Raw genomic sequence first — 24,229 nt, forward strand, 5'->3', positions numbered from 1 at the left:
AAGGGAGGGAGAGTGGAAGGAAGGACGGACAGACGGACGGAAGGAAGGAAATTCTAATGCCATGAGGGGGACACTGCAAAAATAAAAATAAAAATACCTGTTAGTTCCCTTCTCAAACCCTATCCCTACTGTTATTCATCTATTTGCTTATTCACCTGTCAACATGTAGTAGGCACACACTCTAGTGTTGCCTGGTACAAGTTGCTTAACCCCATACTCCTCTGCATCTCAATTTCCTCATCTATGGAATAATAATTACAAGTGCCTCATGGGATTTTTGTGAAGATTCAGTGAGATAATAAACATGTAACACTTCATGCAGTGCCTGCCACACAGTTGGTGTTTGAGAAGTGCTAGCTGTTATAATGTCATTATAGCATACAATAAGGAGCATGGGCATCACCACAGATTATTCTAGTGTCAAGTAATGACTAGAAGCCCTGACTCCTGACTGCTTGGCTTCAAATGCCAACTCTATCACTTACTACTTTTGCAGCTTTGGGCAAAATTCATAAGCTGTGTCCTCATCTGTAAAACAGGAATAATACACGTCACTCTCATAAGGTTATAATCACAAATGCAAATTATATCTATCAAAATAATGTAAGCAACATAATTTAAGATATATATATATATATATATATATATATATAGCTTAGACAGTACCTGAAACAGTGTAAACACTCAATTGATGTTAGCGAATTCACTATGCTGGATACTCAGAGGCATAATGATGAATGCCTAAGTCTCTGACCCCTAGAGAGTTGATAATGCAGGAGACAAGAAAGCAATGTCAACAGAAGGATCGCAAAGCAGCCTATAATGGATGTGTGCTACCGGAAAGGTACTACAATGGAATATGTTGAATACAATAGGCATGGGATACCTGAGGGAGACTGATAATAGTGAGTGAGGAAGGCCAAAGACGACTTCAAGGGAAGGGTGGCATTGACGAACTGGAACTTGAAGTTAGAAAAGGGGAAGAAAAAGCTTGTTAAAGGACACGGTATAGGCACCCTACTGGAGTTTAATAACAGGTAGGTCAGGGTGGTTTGGAAGATTCATGCCTGGAAAGGGATTGAGCTGAGATGGTAAAAAGTTCTGCTGATGTAGACTTTGCTCTTCAAAAGGATTTTGAAAAAATGATCATCTATTCTTATACTCCACTGGGTTCGTAGAGTTAAGTTTTGTAAATTAATTATATCAACCAGTAACTTTTCCTTGATTCTTCTAAGAAATAAATACTACTCATCATTTATCCACTGTACTCTTTATATAAAGAAACAAAGAATTCATAACCGTAACCACTTTACCAACTCAAGGCACAAGGACATATCTCTACTAAATAAAACATCCCAGAGCCTCTAGAGGAAGGGCCAGGGGAGAGGTTACTAACAGTGTGGTAGAATCCAGTGAGTTAGCGCCACTCCAGTTGTTTCACTACTTTGACGTTACAACTTGGAATCTGACTCAAGAGATTAAATTCAGGAAGGGAGAGGTGTCCATGCAGCAGAGAAGAGTTGGCTTCCTTTGGCCACTGCCAGCTGGCCACACTGGGCCTCTGAGAGATTGCTATGCCTTGGTAAACACATTTCTGATTTCTGTAGGCACTGAGCAAACTCACTAAGCCTTACCAAAGTGTCTTCAACATCACAGCCTGAAAGAAGTGCTGAGGACAGAGGCAGGTTTTGTAATCATTAAAGGCACCAAATGCTACTTCAAAATCATGTAAATTAAACATATAAAGTATAAATGAAAACATTTTTCAACACTGTTGGAAATTAAAATGGTAACTAATTTTACATTTAACTCCAAGGAAAAAATAAAAAGCAAACTTATTTTGGTATAAACCAAGCCTTTTTAGCAGATGCACCTTTGAGTGAGAGGTGTGCTGGCTGGTTTAGGCTCGGAGGAACAATCTCCTGGTCTGTGAGCTCCATGAGGACAGGGACCATGGCTGTCTCGCTCACTGCTATGATTTTAGGGTGTAATACAGTGGTCTGACATGTAACTGTTGCTGAGAACTACCCACTGACAGAATAAGACTAGTCTCCAGTTTTGTAAATTGAGAATTTTTTTTTTTTTTTACTTCATTAAGAGACTATTCAGTTCTTAATTAGGTGGGGGTAGAACTGATTTAATACCAACCAAACTCAATGGAGACAAATTAGATTTTTCCCTCATTTTAAGAAGCGGTATAGCTTTCTAGGAGCCTCACTATTCCTGTAATTTACCCAGAGCTGTCCTTTCTTAATATCAAAACATCTAGGAAACAGAATCCCTAATCAGGTTGCTGCATAAAGAACAAATTTAGAGCCCCTCTCGGGGTTTTCAACCTGTGTATCTAGCATGCCTAGCCTTGCAGCAATCAGAATGTCTCCCCCAGGCCAATATGGCCTTTCCCTTCATGGACAGGGCCAGGTGTACTCAGAGAGTCCCACACTCCAACTCCTCCTAGACTCCATAGTCTGGGCTTTTAGTGTCCACATCATCTAAAATAGTGTACATTGTACCCAACAGGCAGTATTTCATCCCTCAGCTCCCTCCCACCTTTTGGAGCCTCCAATGCCTATTATTCCACTCTATATGTCCAGCTGTACCCACTGTTTAGCTCCCACTTATAAGTGAGAACATGCATAAACCTCTAGCTTTTTTTTTTTTTTTTTTTTAATTTATTATTATTATACTGTAAGTTGTAGGGTACATGTGCATAACGTGCAGGTTTGTTACATATGTATACTTGTGCCCTGTTGGTGTGCTGCACCCATCAACTCGTCATTTACATCAGGTATAACTCCCAATGCAATCCCTCCCCCCTCCCCCCTCCCCATGATAGGCCCCGGTGTGTGATGTTCCCCTTCCCGAGTCCAAGTGATCTCATTGTTCAGTTCCCACCTATGAGTGAGAACATGCGGTGTTTGTAAACCTCTAGCTTTTAAGATTTTTCTGTTTATAGTGCTTCAGGTTGGCTGCTTCCTAATGACAAAGGAAGGACCTTCATCTACAAATGCCTCGAGAAGACTGTGTGGTCACCTTCACATGGATGTGCACCAATTTTCAGGCCATCTTGGCTTCAGCAGTAAACAACTGCGGCAACATCTTCAGAGATCTTCAGGCTACTAAGTGATATCTACGGACCTGTGACTCTGTAAAAGCTGGTTTGGAATTTCTTCTTTCCATTAAGTGCAGTATCTTGCATTGACTAATTTTCTGCTATCATAGCCTCATAAAATGTTCACGAAAATCTCCCATCGTAGCTTTTCACTACTGTATCCTTCAGAAAGGTCTAGGAAATTAAACATATCAGAAAATGAGCCTATAGGCAGCACTGTGGACAGTCATCATTCATATTTCACCCACTCATAGAAGGTGATTTAACCCTAAGCTTGCTTTCATATTCTTAATCCAATTTCTACTCAGGTCCAAATTGATTCTCTAACTCCACAATGGCTCTTTACTTAAAAATGAGGTAGAAAATAAGAAATCTTGTCAAGATTCTTTTTCTTTTTTTTTTTTTGAGACCAAGTCTCACTCTGTTGCCCAGGCTATAGTGCAGTGGCGTGATCTTGAGGCTCACTGCAACCAGCGCCTGCCAGCTTCAAGCAATTCTCCTGCCTCAGCCTCCTTAGTAGCTGGTACCACAGGCATGTGCCACCATGCCTGGCTAAGTTTTCGTATTTTTACTAGAGATGGGGTTTCACCATGCTAGCCAGGCTGGTCTCAAACTCCTGGCCTTGTGATCTGCCTGCCTTGGCCTCCCAAAGTGCTGGGATTACGGATGTAAGCCACCACGCCCAGCCTCCCTTTTTTTTCTTTTTTTTTTTTTTTGAGACGGAGTTTTGCTCTTGTCAGCCGGGCTGGAGTACAGTGGCACGATTTTGGCTCACTGCAACCTCCACCTCCCAGGTTCAAGTGATTCTACTCAGCCTCCTGAGTAGCTGGGTTTACAGGCACCCGCCACCATGCCCAGATAATTTTTGTATTTTTAGTAGAGATGGGTTTTCACCAAGTTGGCCAAGCTGGTCTCAAACTCCTGACCTCAGGTGAACCACCCACCTCGGCCTCCCAAAGTGCTGGGATTACAGGAGTGAGCCACTGTACCTGGCCAAGATTTAAAAAAATTATTTTGGGCTAATTTTAGAGTTACAGAAAAGTTGCAAAAATTGTACAGAGTTTCCATATATCCTGGCCCCAGTTTCCCCAATGTTAGCATCTTACATAACCATTGTATATTTACCAGAACCAGAACTTTAACATTAATACAATACTATTAACTAAACCAAAGACCTTATTCAAGTTGTACTGGCTTTTTCTATCGATCTCCCTTTTCTGTTCCAGAATCCTATTCAGAATCCCCGCTGTATTTAGTTGTTATTTCTCCTTGGTCTCCTGCGGCCTGTGACAGTTCCTTGTTCTTTCCTCGTCATTCACATTCTTGACAACTTTTAAGAGTATTAAACAGTTAGTTTGTTGACTGTCCCTTGATTCGGGTTTGCCTGATGTTTTCTCATGATTACTCTGAGGTTATACATTCTTGGCAAAAATACCACAGAAATGATGTTGTGTTAATACATCATATCATGGGGCTCATGATGTTGATGTCTTATTGCTGGTGGTGCTGGCCTTGACCTCTTGGTTAAGGTGGTTCCTGCTGAGTTTTTCCACTATCCATTTATGACCTCTTTCTTTATAGTTAATTAACATGTTGAGGTAGTTTGAGACTATGCAAATTCTTTCAAAGCTTTCTTGAAGGACTACTGGCTCCCTCATTCACAAACCAGCTCACTCGCCTTCAAATTCCCAAGAGATCAGTTGATATGATTTCCCCATTTGTGCCACATAAGCACTCTGATTACTTTTGTTTGTTCAGTGAATTTTACTTTTCTTCTGCTTATTAAAAAAAAAATTTTCATTGTTTAAAAAATGTAATTGTGGAGCTCTCATAACCCCACCTTCAGAGATTAGCACTATAGATAATTTGATGTATATTCCATCTGAATTTTTTTTCCTCTTTTAATACCACTGGAGTCAGATACCATGAGCTTAAATCCCAGTTCCACCGTGAACTTTGGGCAAGTTGCCTAATTTTGTGTGCAGGTAATTCTTTCTTTTTGGGGAACCAATGACTTCTTTGTAAATCTGATCTATAGACTCTCATTCTCAGAAAATGCACAATATATAGTATACATGACATTTTGCATACAACTATAGGGACTCACAGACTAGGTTAAGAACCCCTATTCTATTTATCACCTTTGATCCACAATTCTGTTTCTGGTAATCTAGCCTATAAAATACTGGCACATACAAACAGGTACAAAAAACATTTCATGTAGTCCTAGCAAAAAATTGGGAGTAATTTAAACATCCACCAACAGGGAACTGGCTAAATTATGATCACTCCACACTATGGAATACCCTACAAAGAATGAAGTAGATACATGTGCATGGACATAGAAAGACTCCCATTATATACTATTAAATGAAAACATTTCAGGACTTTGTATGACTCCATTTTTAGTAAGATGAAGGGAGAGAGGGATGGAGAGGGAGGGAGAAAGGAGAAGAGAAAAAGAAAGAATGAGAGGGCATGAAACCTAACTATATGTAAATGCATAGAAAAAAATCTGGAAAGTTTCACAATAAACCCAACATCAATGACTCTGGGAGAATGGGATTATTGGGTTAATTTTATTATTTATTTAGTCTATATTATATTATTTGAACTTTTTACAAAGGGTACAACTTTAAAAATTCCAATAAGATTCTTTAAAAACCTTTTCATAGGCAACAACTCTGAATAAATATAGATTTAAAAATGTTTAATGACTGGCAGAAATAATTTAATGATAAAAGAATAACCAAACTGGTAAGAATTTTGCCCACAATGGAATGCTAGTTCAAGATACATATGAAACAAAATCAGAAAGTTAAATGAGAAAAACCTAATGAAACTCTCAATGGATACAAGAATGTAATTTGATAATATTCATTTCTAATAAAAATACTAAGAACAAAAGGCATATAGATAAGGTAACATGATATAAAACATCTCTCTAAGCCAAATGTAAAAAAAAGGCAATAAAAGGCCACTTTTACCATATTAAATATTTTTGAAGTTCTGGCCAATGCAGCAAGACAGCTGAAATAAGGTAGGCATATATATTGCATAGGAAGTTAAATATGTTATCTGCAGATGAGATGATTGGACAACTGTAAGAGAAAAAATAAAAATTTTTGGAAGAGCTATTTTGTAAGGTAGAAATAAATCTTTTACATCCTGTTTTTAAGAGACATCAATTGAACACTGCCATGGGGTACATGAGGTCACACAGTGGACACTTGAACTCCAGATGCCACTTCTGGACCAAGGTTAAAATTGTTCCTTGTCGAACTCCTTAAAAACTTGAGGGAATACAACCTGATTCCCAAGATTTGCCTACTTCTAGTTCATCAGGTAAGGCTCCAACAGCCTGAAATTTATCACTATTTGTATGGTCCAAATGACAATGAGGAAGAGGTTATCTCTCATACCCTTTTTCCCTACAACAAGTAACAACAATGACAACACAAGCAACTAACAATGGTGAACACACACTGGAAACCTTTCTAAGCACGACAAGCAGTAGTTCATTTAACCTTCACCACAACCCTTGGTAGTAGATTCTAATTTTGCCTCCAGTTTACAGATGAGAAAACTGAGGCACAAAGAAGCTTGAGGCACAAATAACTTGCCCAAGGTCACTCAGCTAGTAGCTGGTAGAGCCAGGAGTTGAACCCAGGCAGTCTGGTTCCGGGCCCATGCTCTCAGCACTACACAATCCTGTTGCCGAAGAATGCACAGGCAAATTGTCATCTAGAGGAAAGATATAATCTATGAATTAGAGTTCTGGAGGAAACTGAATTGAACAAAAGATTCAAATGACAGAAGAAAACTACTTTCAGCATGGAAAGACCTGAGAGAAGAAACAAGAAGGCACTCCTAGTGTCTCACACATCATTAGCAAAGAGGATCCCTGGGACATGACCTGGAAACATCTGAAAACAATGTGAGAAGGAAAGAAAAAAAACTCCAAGTAAGCAAGTTAAATAGATTACATGAAGGGGAATCTAGTAGAGTTATTTTTTATTTTTTTAAATAACAGAAGTCTAGAAACGAGACAATCTAAGATATAAAACATCAAAGAAAAAGAAGCTGAACAAATCAGAATACCTCAAGCTGTCATCTGTAAACAAACAAAAATGATGCCACCCCCGGACCAAATGGCCTCATTCATCTACCAGTTTTCTAGAGTGGCAGTCAAACCGCATTTCCTTGCCTCCTGACTCCAGAGGGAGCTGACTTAGGTTCTGTGGGAACTGAGCATGCTGGCATTGCTGGCCACTCCCCCTGAAGGAAAACACCTCTTCCACACCACTTTTCTGTATCTCCTCTACTTTTTTCTCTAGCATGAACTTGGCATTTGGGCCTGGTTTGCAATCCCACTTACTAACTTAGTAACAACACCTTAGTCTCCTTGCCTACAAAGCAGAGTAATAATTCCATGCATAAGGCTGTTGTGAAGACTAAGCCAGCCATCTGAATAAGCTCTAGTCACCCCATGCTGGACATGTATTACAGTGCTCAATATGTTCAATTTCCTGAACATAAAGACTGACCTTTGCCAACAGCCAATCCTAAGACCTTTTACTTTCTGTACATGCTCTACTTGAGGGACTTTGTATCTCTTATGGCTTTGATATCCTCCTTGGTACAAGTGAGTCTCACATCTTTATCTCCATCCCCAACATCTCATCTGAGTTTCTGATCCATATTTCCAACTTCTCCTAGATGTTTGCCTAGACATTCAACAAGTCCTAAAATAAACTTTCCCCTGCTTCTCTCCAAATTAGTCTCTGCACCCAATCCACACCCTTTATACTACTCCCTAAGTTGGTCAGTAGTTCCACCATCTATCACCACCTTCCCTAAAACAAACAAAAACTCCTCTGAGGCATGCCCTAATTCCCAGTCTCCTCCATGGCAGGCATTGGTAATTTTAGATTCTGCCCCCAAATGCCTCATATCTCCTCTTCTCCATCATCACTGCTATCTCCTATGCTCAAGTTGCTCTCACCTCTTATCTGGACAACTGCCCACAGCTGCTTAACTGACTTCCCTCCCTGCAGGCTGTGCTTCACATGACAGCCAGAATTATCTTCCTTAAAAATGAACTAGAACATGGCACTCCCTTGCTTTAAACCCTCTGGTACAGACCACAGGATACAAACTGAAACTTGTTGCCCAGTATTCAAGGTGCTTCACAATCTGGCCCCAACACCCCTTGTCCAGCCTCATCTCCAGCCACTATCCCAAGAAAAGGCTGATGTACCTGTGCACCTTCAGACTTTTGCCCTCTCACTTTATCCTCTTTCTCACAAAGCTCTGCTGGTACATACAGTAACATTTAGCTCCCAGGGTGCCTGCACTGACTCACCGAACTTCTCTCTCTCTCTCTCTGTATCCAATACACCTGACACATCACATCTTTTGCCATTGTTGGCTGATTTGTACATCATGCCACCTCATCAACCTTGAAGGCAGGGACAGAACTGCCCTTACTTTTGTATCTCCTGCGCCCAGCTCATGATCTGTTGGCTCAGAGTGAGACCTCAGTGGCTGTTAACTAACTGAATCAAAAATAGCAAAATACTTATGAGTACCAGGCTGAGGCTCAGAAGAATTAAGACACTTCATAGAACAAATGTAAGAGGTGAAAAAAAAAATAATTGCGGAGATGGGGTAGATAAGGAATAGGAAGAGAAGATGCCCAAAAAAAGGGCAAATTAAATTTGCCTATAGGGAAGAAAAGGCAAGTTCTTCCTTTTGCTTTTATTATAGTAAATAAATACAGAAACATATATTATTTTTTGCACTAAGACAATTTGAAAGATTGTTCACCTTTAAAATTTGCTTAAAAGCTAAAGAAAGCAAAGAATGTTCTGTAAAACAGAAGACACAATGGAGAAGAAACAACAAACATAAAAACAAAGAAACATACAATATACAGAAAACATAATACAATAGCAATAATAAATTAAACAGTATAAAATCCCGTATAAGATGTAGAACCTTCAAAGATAAGTTAAACAGAGACAAAACCTGACAACATTCTGTTTGCAAGAGATAGGCTATGAAATAACGATAATGAAGTTGGAAAATGTAACAAAATCATTACATAAGAAAGTATAGACCATGAAAAAATAGAGAGCAGTACGTTTTCTGCACTACCAAAAAATAAAAATAAAAACTAAATACACAACTAATAATCTTGAGAAACAAACAGAAGAATCTAGAGGAATTTTTTTTCTTTTCTCTTTTTTGAGATGGAATCTTGCTCTGTCGCCCAGGCTGAAGTGCAGTGGCACAATCTCAGCTCCCTGCAACCTCTGCCTCCCGGGTTCAAGCAATTCTCCTGACTCAGCTTCCAGAGTAGCTGGGACTACAGGTGTATGCCACCACACTCAGCTAATTTTTCTTTTGTATTTTAGTAGAGACAGGGTTTCACCATGTTGCCAAGGCTGGTCACAAACTCCTGAGCTCAGGCAATCTGCCCATCTCAGCCTCCCAAAGTGCTAGCATTACAGGTGTGAGCCACCACTCCTGGCTGAGGAATTTTTTTTTTTTTAAAGAAATAAATTAGATATTTTGAAAGTGAAAACCAAAAAACTTTTGAAGGATTCATAAGAAACTGACAGGAGCTGCTGCCTAAGAGAGCGGAGCTATTTGGCCAAGGAATAATAATGAAGGGAAACTGACTTTTCACTAGATCCTTTTTTGTATTTTTTAAAGTTTTATATTTCAACTAAAAGTTGCTGTGAATAGACTAAAATTGATACTACTGGCAAGTGCAAAAAAAAAAAAGAAACATAAATAGGAAAAACAGGACACAAAAAGAAGCAATAAAATTGTAAGAGAATATGTGTGTTGCCGGGCTCGGTGGCTCAAGCCTGTAATCCCAACACTTTGGGAGGCCGAGACGGGCGGATCACGAGGTCACGAGATCGCGACCATCCTGGCTAACACGGTGAAACCCTGTCTCTACTAAAAAATACAAAAAAACGAGCCGGGCGAGGTGGCGGGCGCCTGTAGTCCCACCTACTCGGGAGGCTGAGGCAGGAGAACGGTGTGAACCCAGGAGGCGGAGCTTGCAGTGAGCTGAGATCCGGCCACTGCACTCCAGCCTGGGTGACAGAGCGAGACTCCGTCTCAGAAAAAAAAAAAAAAAAAAAAAGAATATGTGTGTTAATAAATTTGGATAAAACTAAATAGATGAGGTTTTTAATCAAAAATGTAAAATTCTAACACTGGCAAAAATAAAATACCTAACCAGACCAACATCTTTTAAAAATCAAAGAACTAGGCCAGGCACGGTGGCTCACACCTGTAATCCTAGTGCTTTGGGAGGCTGAGGCGGGCAGATTACCTGAGCTCAGGAGTTTGTGACCAGCCTTGGCAACACGGTGAAGCCCTGTCTCCACTAAAATAATAAAACAAAATTTATGAGGCATTTTGGGGCAGAAATCCCAGCACTTTGGGAGGCCGAGGCGGGCGGATCACGAGGTCAGGAGTTCAAGACCAGCCTGACCAACATGGAGAAACCCCGTCTCTACTAAAAATACAAAAAAAAAAAAAAAAAATTAGCCAGGTGTGGTGGCACATGCCTATAATTTCAGCTACTCGGGAAGCTGAGATGGGAGAATCACTTGAACCCAGGAGGCAGAGGTTGCAGTGAGCCGAGATCGTGCCACTGAACTCCAGCCTGAGCAACAAGAGTGAAATTCCATCTTAAAAAAAAAAAAATCAAATAATTACACCCCTAAAAAGTAGTTAGTGAATTAGTCTCCAGAAACAAATGATTCATGTCTCCAGAAACAAATGATTCATGTTATATAAATCATGCCAAAAATAGGTCAAGATATAGGTTATCTAATTATTCTACTAATCTGACCCAAAAACTGGCTAAAAGAAATGGAAAGAAAGAAAACTATACACAAAGTTCACTCCGAACTTATGCTCAAAAATTTAAAAGAATAGCAAATAGAACCTAGAAATAGATTTTAAAATTTTTATTTGTGTCAACAGAAATAAAAAAAATCATTTGTTAAAATCTAATACCTATTCTTAATTTTAAAATTCTAAAACTAATAGTAAAGGTACATTTTCTTACCCTGATTGAGTACCTATTTACTGAACCAAATGTCAATTATACTTCAAGGGAAAAAACAAGCTACGCAGTCATTAAAAGTAAGCACAAAATAAGCATTTTATAATCACTGTTAATACAGTATCAGAAGTTCCTTCCAACAAAAAGCAACATAAAAATGAATGAGACACAAATACAATAAAGGCAGATGTTATATATACTTTTTTTAAATATAACACCTTTGTAAACTTACAAAACCCAAAGGAATCACTTAAATCGTCATAATATTTTTTTTTGTTTTTTTGAAACGGAGTTTCGTTTTTGTTGCCCAGGCTGGAGCGCAATGGCACAAACCCGGCTCACCACAACCTCCGCCTCCCGGGTTCAAGCGATTCTCCTGCCTCAGCCTCCTGAATAGCTGGGATTACAGGCAGGCACCACGCCAGGCTAATTTTGTATTTTTAGTAGAGATGGGGTTTCTCCATGTTGGTCAGGCTGGTCTCAAACTTCCGACCTCAGGTGATTCGCCTGCCTTGGCCTCCCAAAGTGCTGGGATTACAGGCGTGAGCCACCGCCCCCAGCCATTATGATAAATTTCAAGTGATCACAGTCATCATCAATATGGAAAAACTTACAGTATTCCTGGTCCTCAAGCTTGAGTGCACATGAAATTCGTTGGGCAGCTTTTTAAATGTTAATGTCCACAGCGCCCCAAGATAAATTGTCTCAGAGTCTCTGACGGTGAGACCAGGAATTAGAAATTTATAAAGCTTCTGAGGTGATTTTAATGTTCAGCCAAGTAGAGATGCCCACTACTATATACTTAATTACCTACATAGCCTTAAAAATACAAAGTAAAAAAGTATTACTATTAACCATTCATGATATTCACAAATGGGTAGAGAAAGATTGCCATAAGGAACAAATGTTCAAAAGAAGAAACCTGAGAGAAGACATAGTTAGCTCCTGTACAAACGTCTCTAGTCCACTGCAGTTTAGGCAAAAAGGTGGGCAATTAATACCAGAACCAGTGGAGGGGGACAAGACCCATGGCCACAACAGAACAATGGCAGCGACAGACAATTATTCTCTTTCCAAGTGTTAATGGGGTAGGAGGCATGCGTGAGGATTTGATAGAGGCTGAGGTACTCTAGGATTACCTGCATAGCTGTATGAGGTCATATGTAAGATAAATTTCTAGAAATGCTATATTAAACTGCTGAGTCAGACAGTAGGTGCCTCTAAAAGTGAAAGATTAATTTTAAAAGACCTTAAAGGTGAAACAGAAAAAGCGTGATGTGTAGAATAAACATCATACTTCATAGGTAGAAGCAGAGTGGCAAAAATGAGATAAGCTGTAGTCAAGATGGTTCAGTGTCACCAGGTAGTAGGTACAGAGACTGACATAAGAAAACTCTCAGTGATTCCAGTTTGACTTTGACCTTCCCATTAACCTTCCTCCACTGCAACCTCCAATCATATGCAATGTCCCCATCCTACCAGTTATCAAATTCAATAGGCATTTCTAGGGCCCACCTGTTCCCTCTACCTTGACCATGATATTCTTCTTTCAGGTCACGTCTCACCTGAACCACTCTAACTCTTTTTGTTAACCTCCCAATTTTTTTTTTTTTTTTTTTTTTTTTTTTTTAAAGACAGAATCTCACCCTGTTGCCCAGGCTGGAGTGCCGTGGCATGATCTTGGATCACCGCAACCTCCGCCTCATGGGTTCAAGTAATTCTCACACCCTCCCAAGTAGCTGGGATTACAGGTGCCTGCCACCATGCCTGATAATTTTTTTTTGTATTTTTAGTACAGATGGGGTTTCACCATACTGGTCAGGCTGGTCTTGCACTCCTGACCTCAAAAGATCCACCTGCCTCGGCCTCCCAAAGTGCTGGGATTACAGGCGTAAGCCACCGTGCCTAGCCTAAACCTCCCAATTAATTACCATCCACAGCTTTCCTAGACATTTGTTTAATATTTTATGTCTTTTTTTAGTATAAATATCTGATCTGCCATTTATATTCCTAAAGTGGCTCTAAATTACCTTCTAGATCAAAGAGCTATCTTTGACAATGATTTTTAAGCCCTGCTGTTTATCAGACTTTTAACATCCAGTTTAAGATACTTCCTCCACAATTTTTTCCCTGTTAATCATTTTCAATCCAATCACATGATCTCCAAATCTTCTTAATCCTCCTAACATAAGCATGCTTCATTCACTCACTCAACAAATACTTACTGAGCATCTATTGTCCAGCACTGGTTTAGATTCTGGGGATAATCTTGCCCTCAAAGAGGAGTTCAGGCAGGGAAGGTACTGGGTGTGAAGGGAAGGCAGGGAGACAGCCAATCAAATTTATCTACAGTGGCTGGATGGTGATAAATGCTATAGAAAAAACGAGAAGGATAGAGTGATTCCAGGGTATGGTAAGGTATCGTTTTCAGTTGAGGGTACCATAGAAGGCATCTTTGGAGCAGAAACCTGAAGAAGGAGAGCAGTAGTCATTTGGCTATCTGGGAGAAGATGATTCCAGGCAGAGGGAACAAGAACAATAGCTCCAAAGCAGGAATATTTCTGGGCAGACCGAAGCATGGCCAGGAGACCAGTGTGATGAAGCAGTCAGTATGAGAGTGAGCACTAGGAGATGTGTACACAAGAAACTTAGGACATTTTTAGTTTAGAAGATTGATATATAAAGCCACTAAACAGTTTCACTCAATTTTAAGACTCAAAGTTAAATAACGATCAAGGAAGAATACCCAAGATTACACCTGCAGCAATCCATTACTGAAGCATAGGGAAGGTGCCCACCACAAGACAAAGTTCCAGAAGTTACACTTGTGGGAAAATGCCCACGGGCTGGTGGTCCCCAGGCTTGTGAAGGAGAAGAAAGAGATGTTGCCATGGAGTTGTCTAAGGAAGTTGTACAGAACTTCCAGCATCACATATCATCAATGACTCTGCCTCCATTTCTTTCACTCCTTCTAAAATTTTTTATTCAGCTTACTGGAGAAAGTTTCTTAATAATGGAAAATAATGTAAAAGATGTGCTTTATTTAAAAAGCTTACTAGGGCATATCTATTTCACCAAGTGAAGGCTATGTCTACTTACAATGATTATTTGCTAGTGTGCTTTGTTTTCCATATGAAGTTTAGCATTAAAAAAAGGTTTTCTTGGTTTAAATTTTAATATGTTTTGTAACTGCTTTTTAATAGTATATTGTGAATATATGCCCATCATTAAATACACTAGATTTTTTTTTAAGGTATCCTATTCCACATATCCCAGAGATGTGTGTAGTGCCACATATATTGTAACCTGAGAATATGGCTTGAATAATTGGTATTCAAATTAGTTTTCTAGTTTTTCAAGTCAATCAAGTGTAAGTTCTGCACTCAGACTAAAAGCTGACACTTTGACTCACCCTGTACATCACCGAGACACAACACAGGATACTCTTATGATCTCAGCGGTCAACCTATAACAGATTCCTATCAAATGATCGAAGAAATCATCTAAGTTGTAGATTCAATGCAGATTTTTAGATTAATCCAAAAAAGAATGATTTGATGAAAGAGTTCAGCAATAAAAAACAAGGGAGGAGAAAATAATGTTTAATAGCAATGCAAAGATTAAATATAATTATAAAGACTTATGCATTACAAAGTTGCGGTAATTGATGTAGCAAGAAACTTGGGAAAACTGACAAGCATGTTATTTACCCAGGAAACATACTTTTTCCTTACTTCATTGTTTTCTCCAGTTTCCCTCTTCACTTTATGCAGTCCCACAAGCATCTTTAAAAGGTTGCATGTTGCTTCTGCAGTTGCATTTCAGTCCTATAAAAGAAGCAGCGCATCATCACTTCATGAGAAAACATTTCAGGAGGCTGAGTTATCCAATCTCATTAGTCTCCTTTCCTAATTCATTTGCACCAGAACTATACATTAACAGAAAAACCAGCGAGACAAGGGTGAAAAGAGGTTATCGAAATACAAACTAGCAATTTGAAACTATTAAAATTTCTAGTAGAAACTAGAACATAGAAATAAAGCAAACTCATTGGTCTCTGATAACAGATCAGGACAAAATCTGTAATTTTAACGCTCTTTCCACCAATGAGTTTCCATCTCTCTCTCCCAGCTAAGTTTGAGACAGCTTGGCAGAAATATTAACAGATGTGTTGCTTTATAACTTCAAGAATGTGCTATTTTCTGATGTTCTTCCATTTGGGTTTTCCTGGTATGGATTCTAGAGGTACAAAAATGGCTCAGACTGTGAGTTCCAGGCCAAGGCACTGTTTTCATCTCTGTCTCTGACCATTACCCCTGTATTTCATCATGGGCACTTTCGGTGAATGAATGAGACAGTAACTATGTTTCCAACAGACAACCAGAGATGCTTCATGGGAAACAGTTGAAAAACCACTACTTTTGAGTTCTTATTTCTTACTTGAAGAATTCTCTTTGGTTGAGATGCTCATTAGCAGTAAAATGGTCCCAAAGTGAGTATACCAGAAGGTCTCAGAACTTCCAACAGACGTCTAGGCATTGGTACACTACACTCTATTGTACCATGACTATGAGCATCTATGAATGTACACAGGTTTCCCCCTCAAAAAAAAAAAAACCCTCACCACAGTGACTTCTTAACTTCTTAACACCACCGTCTTATGTCTTTAACATACACACATCTAGCTTTACACTGCATCAGGGATTGTTCTAAGAGCTTTAAGTACATTAATCCAATCCTTACAATGACCCTATGAAGTTGATTCTATATTCTAATCACCCAAATGAGGAAACTTATTAGGTAAATTACCCAAAGAAAAGCATTATGTTAAGGCTGGGTACGGTGGCTCACGTCTGTAATCCCAGCACTTTGGGAGGCCGAGGCGGGCAGATCACAAGGTCAGGAGTTCGAGACCAGCCTGACCAACATGGTGAAACCCCATCTCAACTAAAAATACAAAAATTAGCCAGGCGTAGTGATGCATGCCTGTAATCCCAGCTACTCAGGGGGTTGAGGCAGAAGAATTACTTGAAACCGGGAGGCAGAGGTTGCAGTGAGCCAAGATCGCACCACTGCACTTCAGGCTGGGCAACAGAACGAAACTCCATCCAAAAAAAAAAAAAAGGCCAGGCGCAATGGCTTACACCTGTAATCCTAGCACTTTGGGAGGCCGAGGCGGGCAGATCACGAGGTCAGGAGGTCGAGACCATCCTGACTAACATGGTGAAATCCTGTCTCTATTAAAAATACAAAAAAATCATCCAGGTGTGGTGGCGGGCGCCTGTAGTCCCAGCTACTCAGGAGACTGAGGCAGGAGAATGGCACGAACCCGGGAGGTGGAGCTTACAGTGAGCTGAGATCACACCACTGCACTCCAGCCGGGGCGACAGAGCGAGATTCCCTCTCAAAAAAATTAAAAAGGATTATGCACGATGCTGCTGTTCATAGCCAGGGGTGCCTGGGCAAATATAATTGTGCAGTAAGCTACAGTGTCATCCATCTATTTTACTTTTTCTACTTCTGTCCTGGTATGCCTAAAGTAGCTCAATGTCTAGTTGAATTAGCTCTTGAAAATTTATCCTTATTAATAATTTACTGAAAAACAACTTCTAATTCTCTCTAACTTAAACCTCATCTTTGCTTATTTTTTGAAAATTATCCTCTGGGAGGCTGAGAAAGAAGACTGCTTGAGGCCAGGAGTTCAAGACCAACCTGGGCACCAGAGTGAGACAGACCACAGTCTCTACAAAAGTTGTTTTGTTTCTTGTTTTTTGTTTTTGATACAGAGTCTCCCTCTGTCCCTCAGGCTGGAGTGCAATGGCGCTATCTCAGCTCACTGCAACCTCCGCCTCCCAGGTTCAAGCAATTCTCCTGCCTCAACTTCCCGAGTAGCTGGGACTACAGGTACACACCACCATATCCAGCTAATTTTTGTATTTTCAGTAGAGACAGGGTTTCACTATGTTGGCCAGATGGTCTCCATCTCTTGACCTTGTGATCCGCCCGCCTCAGCCTCCAAAAGTGTTGGGATCACAGGCGTGAGCCACAGTGCCCGGCCTACAAAAGTTTCTTTAGAAAAATAGTCGGCATGACAGATATTTTCCTATGCTTGCCAGATCCCTTCTAACTTTAAAAATTGCAACACCCTTACTCAACCAAGGCATTAGAGTTCAGTTGATTGGTTGATTCAGATGATGCCAAAAACCATGAGTGCAATCCACTATAAACCAGTTAGCTTTGTTTGCTTCACATCTACAGATTTTTAGTCTGGATGGCATATTTTGGATCATAAGAGGAAGCAGGTAGGAGTGTGGAAGACAACATTTGCTGGAGAAACAAGTCTCCAAAAACAGCACTGACTGTGGGCCAGAAGCAACAGTCTCATTCATAAAGAAAAGCTTCATAATAATTGGCAAAACACTTCTAGCTTTCTGAGTAAGAAGTTCTTCTCAGATCCTTTGCCAGACTATAGCCTAAAGCTCCTCCTTCAAAAAACAAAACAGATGAGATAAAAATAAAAAATTAATGTTTTCCATTTTTGCACAGGCTCTGCTTGACAGATCTGAATACAATTTTCTTTTTCTTGACACCAAGGCCCCTGACAATTAAAAAAAAAAATTTGAAATGATTTTAGAAAGTATCACAAAAATCTCTAGCAGTATAGCGTACAAAATCACCAGAAAAACTTGACTGCAATTTCGTAAGTATGTCTTAGATTCTTTTACAATTCCTTTAAATTTTCATAAAACCAAAAAATTATTCCATCTCCAAATAAAGTTATTTTAAACAAGCTTTTTCAAATTAAATGAAGGAAACAATATCAGACCAATGTGGTCTGATAAATTAAAAAAAAAATCCAGACCCACTCAAGGTAGAAGCTTTACCAGTTTCAACAAATAAAAATGAAAAAGTGAAACTATATTCCTTAATTGTTAGTTTAGGGAGAAACCTACTTGCGATCATCTGTCTTCATGTTTCCTGTCCAGAGCTGGAAAGAACTTCCCAATGTACAAAGCACATGGGTTCCAACAATCACAAGGTAACTATGACAGCAAAGCCACAGTTATCTGTGAGATCACAGAAACTATATGATGTAATTTTAAAAGTTGAAAATTCACATAATGTAATATTAACCATTTTAAATGTACAATTCAGTGACATTTAGCACATTCACAATATTGTGCAACCATTACATCTACCTAGCTCCAAAATACTTTCATCACCCCAAAATGAACCTTGTATTCATTAAGCAGTCACTCCTATTCCTCCTCCTCCTACTCCTCCTCCTCCAGCTCCTGACAACCACTAATATGCTTTATGTCTCCATAAAATTACCTCCTGTGGAGATTTCATATAAATGCAATCAAACAATATGTGACCTTTTGGGTTGGCTTTCACTCTGCATAATGTTTCAAAGTTCATCTACATTGTAGCATGCATCAGTACTTCATTCCTATTTATGGCTGAAAAATATTCCACTGTATAGATGCACATCTTGCTCATCCATTCATTCACTGACAGACATTTGGGTTGTTTCCATCTTTTGGCTATTGTGAATAGTGTTGCCATGAACATGAGTGTACAAGTAGTTATCTGAATACCTGTTTTCAATTACTGGCTATATAACCAGGAGTGGAATTGCTGGGTCATATGGTAATTCTATATGGAATTCTATGAGGAACTACTGTTTTTCACAGTGGCTTCACCATTTTACTTTCCCAACAGCAAAGTACAAGGTTCTAATTTCTCCACATCCTCATCGATGCTTATAATTTTCTGTTTTTGTTTTTAAAGTATGGCCATCTTAGTGGGTGTGAAATGGTCTATCATTGTGGCTTTGATTTGCATTTCCTTAATGACCAAAGACCCAGGAAATCTTTTCATATGTTTCTTGGCCATTTACATATCTTTAGAAAATGTCTATTCAAGTCCCTTCCCCATATTTTCATTGGGTTATCTTTTCTGTTATTCAGTTGTTTAAAAAAAAAAAAACAAAAAAAAAAACTCTTAACAGATTTGCAGATATCTCCTCCCATTCTGCAGGTTGCCTTTCCACTTACTTGACAGTGTCCTTTGCTGCAAAATTTTAACATTTGATGCAGTCCAATTTGTTTATTTTTTTTTCTTTCGTTGCTTGTGCTTTTGGTGTCATTTCTAAGAATCCATTACCAAATCCAAGGTCATGAAGATTTACCCTTATGTTTTCTTCTAAGAGTTTATAGTCTTACCTCTTACAATTAGTTCTTTGGTCCACTCCACTTTGAGTTAATTTTAGTATGTGTGGGGTCCAACTTCACTCTTTTGCATGTAGATATCCAGTTGTACCTGCACCATTTGTTAAAGAGATTGTCCTTTCCCCAATGAATCATCTTGGCACTGCTCTCAAAGATCACAGATGTATGGGTTTATTTCTGGACTCTCAGTTTTATTCCACTGATCTATATGTCTATTCTTATGCCTACACCTATTTTGATTATTGTAGCTTTGTAGTATCTTTTGAAACTGGGAAGCATGAATACTCCAACTTTGTTTTTCTTTTTCAAGATTGTTTTGACTATTCAGGTCCTCTGCAGTTCTTTATGAATTTTAGGATCAGCTTTCCTATTTCTGCAAAAATAGCTACTGGAATTTTGGTCGAGATTGCACTGAATCTTTACATCACTTTGAGTAGTATTGTCATCTTTATAATATTAAGTCTTCTAATCCATGGATGTCTTTCCATTCTATGATGTAATTTTAAGGTTATCTTAAAACATCCTTGATAAGGTGATACACTAATTTCTTTAGTTGTCTGTATCTCTATGGTAATTTACTAATATCCCAGAGTATGTCACAAATACGAAGTTTACACTTGCCACTGGTAATCCAAAATTCATATTCCAGAGAATGAGTGTAAATTATGTAGTGTCTTACTATTTCATTTGCTTTGGCCTATGGAAAAGGTCAGAACTTAAGGATTTTCATTTTCCTGACTTATAATTAAGTTTCATTATCTTCAGTTCCCAGTAGAGGAAGAGAGACGCATGAAGCTTATTTGTTCACTGATAAGAGTTAAGTTGTTTAACAGACTTCACAGAATGGTATCAGGGACTCTTTCATGTAGTTTAAATCCCCCCAAATTGATTATGTAACATTAGCTACTTCGACAAAGATTTTGCTCACAGAAGCTTGAGAGTCAGAGCTTAAAGTATCAACTATAATTGGACAGGGTGTCGGTTGGAGAGGAAGGCTTTTACAAGTCTTTTCTTTAAAATTTTTTGGCTAAAGTCTGTGAGAGAACAATCACTTGACATTATAAAGGTAACTTGAGCTGGACACAATTTGGTTTTTGCTCACACATCAAAATTAGAACTGACGATAACACAATAACCCAGGAAAAATCACTGTGGAGTTTTATAAGACTAGCAATTGCAAGGAAAGTATATATTCCCCTAAAATAAAAGTCATTTGAAACCAGTAGATTATGAGTCTGAGTGAGGGGCAGCGATTGCCTCAGTTGTGATGTTTAGTGTCAACTTTTCAAAGCTTCAGTTTGCACCTCCTTTCAATGTATAAGCTACATGAAACTCATAGTCCAAGGTGATCCAGCAATATCACAAAGGATCTTAAGAATCAAACTGGGCCAGGCGCGGTGGCTCACGCCTGTAATTCCAGCACTTTGGGAGGCCAAGGCAGGTGGATCGACTGGGGTCAGAAGTTTGAGACCAGCCTAGCTAGCAGGGTGAAACCCTGTCTCTACTAAAAATACAAAAATTAGCACGGCGTGGAGGTGGGCACCTGTAATTCCAGCTACTCAGGAGGGTGAAGCAGGAGAATCACTTGAACCTAGGAGGCGGAGGTTGCAGTGAGCCAAGATCGTGCCATTTGCACTCCAGCCTGGGCAACAAGAGTGAAACTCCGTCTCAAAAAAAAAAAAAAGAAACGAAACTGTTTATAAATACCTTCAGTCAGAAAATACCATCTGTTGAAATAAACAACCACTAAATCCTAGGAAAAAGAAATACAATTCCATGTATTTTGCCACCTATAATGAAACTAAAAGCAATAAAAATATCATCTGGCAGGTGCTCGGGGTCAGTGCTTTGGCAGAGCATGTTAGCTAATGTAAAATTTGAATTTCTGAGTCAATGTTTATTTTTTGTTTTCACCAGAAAGTTTAAGTTGAAGAGGGCAAGGGAAAAAAAAATAGGCCCAGGCAAGACATGGGGGCCAGAAGGTAACCAGGTAAAAACCTGATGCAGTGACACAACACAGAGACAACAGTCCAGTGATGAGGAGAACTGGGTTAGGATGGACATAGGGTAGACTCTTGCTGGCTGAGTCCGATGCCAAGCAATCAGCACAGTGAGCAAGGCTGGTTAGCATAACATCCATAGGAGACTCACTCTCATGGCATGAGTTTTGCCACAAATTCTTCCAGAACTGGAAAGCCCTTCTAACACGGCAGGTGGAGAGGACTTCCTATTCTTTGGTCTTACACCACTGCCTAATGAGGGTCCTATCTTCAGGGCCCACACAATTTCCCATCTTCTAAGAGTGTCTTCAACAAGCTAACTGAATGACTGTACTTCTCCCTCTCCATTTCTTCAGCTCTAGTTGCATTCAGTTAACCTGAACTCTGTGTGAAGATTCAGAGGACAGAAGAAATACAAAAAATAAAAATAAATTTACAAAAACACCAAACAAACAAAAATTCAGAGGATGGGCTGGATACAGAGGCAGTGTCCGAGGAAACAGGATAAAGGCCACATTCTCTTTGGTTGGTGGTGGCATAGAGGAAAATGAACTCTACAAGGAATGAGACAGGAGAGGAGGTGCTGTGCCCTGTCTGTCACAGAAAGAGGCATCCTGGGCCTCTCAAACCCAGAGCTCAGAATTCCTGCTCTTACGGAGTGTGCTCAATACCTGAATGTATTATAGCCACTTGAGTCTGGGGGATTTTTTTGGTTTTCCAGTTATCAAGTATATCCCCCAATCCCACCCTTAAGAGTCTGTTTTCCTTTTTTTTTTTTTTTAAACTGTAGCTCATGTTGGAAAAGCAGTTAGGGAAGTACTTTAAGAGTATATCCTAGTACTCCTTAGCCTGAAGCCTCTGCAGAAGGAAGCCCAGATAAGGCACTTCAGGGACATTTGCTGCAAGGCTGCTGGGGAGAGGAAGTGCCCCTCCTCACTCTCAGTATAGTCAAGGCTCAGCGTTTTCAGTAACCTCTCTGTCTCAAAGCAACTGCTGTGATTTGATCCAATGTGGTAGTGGCTCTCTTGGTCTCTAATTGGGTACCCTGAGCTCTCTCAATGCTTAGCTCTTTTTTTTTTCTTTCTGTAAAGGGAGTTTTCAATTTGCAGGCCTGTTGTTCTGTGCCCAAGATCTGAACTCTTGAGGCGTCCGCCTGGGACTTGGCGGGCTCACTTTAGTTTTGTTTTCTGTTCTCTTTGTGGTGGTCTTAGTTATAAGCGCCTGGAAACCAGCCCTTAACTGCAGGGCAAATGCTTGCTTCACAAGCCCTGCTAGACAGAAAAAAGGAGAAAGAAAGCACACTGGGGTTTATGACATAGCTACAAACTACCCCCAATTTTTAAATAGACAAAACCTGGACACATCCTACATATCTGTCAGCATAAGAATAGATTTTAAAAATTGTGATATTCATACAATGGAATACTACTCAGCAATAAAAAAGAATACATTTCTGATACACATGTCATGGATGAATCTCCAAAGCATGGTGAGCAAAAGAAGTTAGATAGAAAATAAAATGTGGAGTTCTAGAAAAGATAAAATTTATGGTGGTGAAAATCACAATAGAATGATGAAGACAGACAAGACAGCATAAGGAGGAAACTTTTCTTTTTTTTGAGACGAGTCTCGCCTGTCGCCCCAGGCTGGAGTGCAGTGGCCGGATCTCAGCTCACTGGGTAAGCTCAAGCCCCGGTTCACCATTCTTCCGCCTCAGCCTCCCCGGTAGCTGGGACCACAGGTCACCACCAGCCTCGCTAATTTTTGTATTTTTAGTAGAGACGGGTTTCACCGTTAGCCAGCATGGTCTGGACCTCTCTGACCGTGATTTCCATCTCCCTCCCAAAGTGCTGGGATTACAGGCTTGAGCCACCGCGCCCGGCCAGGAGGAAACTTTTCTAGAGTGGCAAAAATGTTCTGTATACTGATTGGGGGTGGTGTTTATATAAGTATAAACATTTGACAAAAACGTATATAAACTAACCAGGCAAGGTGGGGTGTACTTGTAGTCCCAGTTGCTTGGGAGGCTGAAGCAGGAGGATTGCTAGAGCCCAGGAGTTTAAGGTCAGCCTGGACAACATAGCAAGACTCTATCTCTTAAAAAAAGAAACTAACTTATTCAACTATATACTTTTTTTAAATGACACAAACATTTTTGTAACATTTTTTAAATGGCACAAAGCCAGTTTTCCATCATGTTGCATCTACGTGGCTAGTATTTTGAGAAAAGGGTATATTTTTAAAGTATTTGATGTACTCAAATATACCTCTTTAAACAAACAGTTAAATCTCTTTAAGGTAGTATGTAAATTTATACTGAGTTCAATTAATTCTTAATACTGAATTACACAGAGAATTCTCTCAAATTTCTCCTGCCCTACCCTCCATGTTAATTTTTTTTTTTTTTTTTTTTTTTTTTTTTTTTTTGCGGGGGGGACAGGGTCTCGCTCTATCGCCCAGGTTGGAGTGCAGTGGTGCTATCTTGGCTTACTGCAAGCTCCGCCTTCCGGGTTCACACCATTCTCCTGCCTCAGCCTCCCAAGTAGCTGGGACTACAGGCACCCGCCACCACGCCTGGCTAATTTTTTGTATTTTTAGTAGAGACGGGGTTTCGCCGTGTTAGCCAGGATGGTCTCGAGCTTCTGACCTCGTGATCCACACACCTTGGCCTCCCAAAGTGCTGAGATTACAGGCGTGAGCCACCGCGCCCGGCCCCCTCCATGTTAAATATTTTAAACATGTTTTAAAAGCAGAAAGAATAGTGTCAGGGATGGAAAGATTAATTTTA

The 24,229-nt window shown here is 39.7% G+C and overlaps 1 protein-coding gene across 11 annotated transcripts in view; it reads right to left on the reverse strand.

The window, feature by feature from the left end:
- Window positions 1-24,229, reverse strand: part of ZHX3 (zinc fingers and homeoboxes 3) — a 137,139-nt gene that overhangs the window by 70,839 nt on the left and 42,071 nt on the right. For 3 of the 11 annotated variants that reach the window (XM_021921043.2, XM_021921048.2, XM_017944811.3), the window contains exons 1-2: window positions 18,161-18,901; window positions 14,931-15,034 (exon numbers count right to left, since the gene is read on the reverse strand). The gene's annotated coding sequence lies outside the window, so the exon portion shown is untranslated. Of the gene's footprint in view, window positions 1-14,930; window positions 15,035-18,160; window positions 18,902-24,229 lie in introns of those variants that run through there. The other 8 variants (XM_021921044.1, XM_021921045.2, XM_017944813.2 and 5 more) reach the window with 5 other exon arrangements.

This window comes from Papio anubis, chromosome 16 (genome assembly GCF_008728515.1).
Source record: "Papio anubis isolate 15944 chromosome 16, Panubis1.0, whole genome shotgun sequence".
Classification (NCBI taxonomy): Eukaryota; Metazoa; Chordata; class Mammalia; order Primates; family Cercopithecidae; genus Papio; species Papio anubis.